Here is a 3,415-nt window from a genome sequence, read left to right on the forward strand (position 1 = left end):
CTACGTTTTTAAAGGGACATAATTGTAAATTCAATTTTTTATTTAAAGTAACATAAAAATATGTGTTGATGTGACAAAAATGCTGCGATTTTTTTACAGTGTATTATTTTAAATTAAAAAAAAAATTTGATATCCTTTTTTGATATCCTTTAAATCCTTCACACATATCCTTTGATATGCATTTAAATCCTTTATTCTGATTTAATAAATTATTTTAAGCACACAGTTGATGGTACCCATTGTATTTGTTTTTCCTACTATGGAAGTCAGTAGGTACCATCAACTTTGTGGCTACCATAGGATTTCAGAACATGCCATCGATCCTTGATCTGAACTTCTGTGAACTTTATTTAAATCTAAAGCTTAGAGAAAAATCCTTTCACCCAAAAATGAAAATTCAATCATGATTTATTCACCCTTATGTTGTTTTATTGTTTGTTTGTTTATTTAATCAACTAAAATGTACAAGTTATTTCAACTTAATATTATTTATCTTGACTAGATGAGTTGTTATACCTTATAAAATAGTTGAAATATGTCAACTTCAAGAAATTTTTACAGTGTGTGAAGGATTTAAATGCATTTCAAAAAACATTTAATTTAAAATAATACACTGCACACTGTAAAAAAATCAGTAGAAATTATAATGTTATTGCAGCTGGGTTGCCGGTAATTTACTGTATATTTACATTTATGTAATTTACTGGCAATAATTTGTTCAAAGTTCAATAAATTTTAAATATTAACAAGTCTTTATCTTTACAGAATAAAACTATACAATAACAGCCTCATGCAAAGCATTCTGGGAACCAGAAGTCATCATCAACCTTTTTCTGTTTTTTGCTTCAGATTTGTTTCCCAGAATGTTTTGCTTGATGCTGTTTTTTTTTGATGAGTTTTACTCTATAAAGACAAAGACTTGTACATGTTTAATGTTCATTTAACTTTGAACAAAATGTTGCCAGTTAAAAACATCAATTTAAATCTACGGTAAATTACCGGCAACCCAGCTGCAATTTCTACGGAATTATTTTACAGTGTAAAAAAATTGCAGCATTTTTGTCACATCAACATTTATGTTACTTTAAATAAAAAAATTGAATTTACAAGTTATGTCAACTTTTATAAGCCAACATATAAAATAGTATGTTGAATTGACTAAGTTGTTTTAAGTTGTTTAAACCAAGTTGTTTTAACCTTTTCACAGTGTATATTTGGTTTATGTTTAAAAAATTTGCTAAGTTACATTAAAATGTTTACATGAAGCCTGTATATAAGTTTCAAATATGTTTAAACAACATGCCTAAACAATTCAATAACCGCAAATTCCTGACCCAAAATGATCACCTGATAATATCATGCTCAGTTGAGGAGGTAACCATAGCAACAGTATATTGTGCATGCATCAGTATCAGTAGATGACATTTGATGATAATTTCACAAATTAGTTCCTACAGAAATTAAATAATCTGCACAAATGTCCTCTTTTAAATCATGCGTCATGACTTTAAGATGGTAAATCAGTATTTTTCATGTTTTTTAAAGTCATGCTGTCACATAAAAGTGGTGATTTGAGATTAAAAATAACATTTGAAAGGTATGATTAAACCATTACCATCTTTTATTCTTACCTATGCATAATTTTTCTCTACAACCGGCAATGATATTTATGTTAAAAATATATAAAAATATCCATTTAATTCAGATCTCACCTTATATAAAAAGTTATGTATGTAACTTCTATAAAGTTATTTTTAGTAGACGTCTATTCTTATCAACATTTTTCATGTCGAGCTCTTAAATGAGTTTTTCTCAGCACACGTGCACATGGTTTCGCCCCATGCGAATCTGGCTATTGTCAGTATGTTGTGTTGACAAGCAAACAGTCCTGCTTTCTTTGCTTTAGTGCTGATAAGCAAACTTCACAGGGGGCTGAGTGTCAAATCAGCAGGTAACAAGCGAACCTGTCTCGCCTCTCAATCTCATACTGAGTTTAAAACTAAGGGAGTGTTTGGTGATTCATGAAACGTTAATGCATGTGTTCAGACCATCAAATGAGTCTTGCATAAATCAACACAATGCAAAGTAATATTAACTTTAGCTCTTACTGTGTTAATGCATTCATGGTTATTTCAGAACAATTTACAGCGGAAGGTCTAACAAGTTATGATTGAGAGTGACGGACAATGGCTTATTTTGGTTTAATTTCAGTGTTGGCAATTTGCATCTCAAGTGCCATTAGGAATGTCAGGAACATTTTTAATTATTAATTTATTAAATTTAAAAAAGATTACTGTCAAACTTTCAAGAAATCAAATTTTATAACATGGACCAAAGTCCTCAGCAAATAAAAGCCATAATTTTATTACCTGGGTTAACTATAGATCCAATATAGTACAGCTATGAGTAACCCACTTATAGGCAAAATAAACTAGAATTTGTTTACATATATTTGTAAGATGTATGATATTACATCATTTAACCAAATCAACAGTGATTACAAGGTGCTTGGTTTTATTTGGTTATTTATTTATTTTTGGCCTATGGTTACATGGGTTGTTGGTTAAATGTCTATTCAATTTTCACTGACAGACCAAATTTTGCCTTGGGTTAGCCTAGACGTCTGGGCTGTTTGAATGGATAGTAGATGTCTTTTGAATGCAACATTTCTTGCTGGGGGATAATCACATCCATAGGAATTTTGGGAAGGAGGGGATACATTAGGGTGGTCCTTATAAAGGGTCAATTGTATTTTTTTAAATGTTCAACTCCCATCCCCTAAATGTGTTAGGATATTAATAAAACACTGCAAATTTTTTAATTGTTCCTATAATACTCTAGAGGTTCCTCAAAGCCTTTGAATATTTCCGAAATCAGTCTCTTTTGATCCAAGTAACCATAGCGGACTTGCTTCAGCCATCGATTCAGTGTATATTCACTGAAAAAAATTATTCATTGAATTTAATAAAAAAAATTAAGGTAAGTGGTTATCAAGTGGTAATCAATTTATTTAAGCTACATTTAAACAAAAGTTTTATATTTTATTTTACTTTACTAATCTTTTTGCCATAACTATATATTATTAAACAATTATACATGCTAGCACAAAGTATCACAAAATACGCGAATGTGTTAAACTTAAAAGGTCTTGAGCAACCTCTAAATATTAATTAATATTGAAAAAAAATCCTATTTTTTTATTCAAACATATTGGTGGGGTGAGAGCATGAACTTTGAAAAGTTAAAAAAAATAAGGACCACCCTAGGATACATGTCACTCAAAATACACATGATCTAAAAAAAATACAGGAATTCACTGAAAAAAATGATTCATTGAATTTAATCAATTTTTTAAGGTAAGTGGTTGCAATCAATTTATTTAAGCTACATTTAAACAAACAAGATTAGTAAAGTA

Source organism: Paramisgurnus dabryanus, chromosome 24 (assembly GCF_030506205.2).
Source record: "Paramisgurnus dabryanus chromosome 24, PD_genome_1.1, whole genome shotgun sequence".
In the NCBI taxonomy this organism is placed as follows: Eukaryota; Metazoa; Chordata; class Actinopteri; order Cypriniformes; family Cobitidae; genus Paramisgurnus; species Paramisgurnus dabryanus.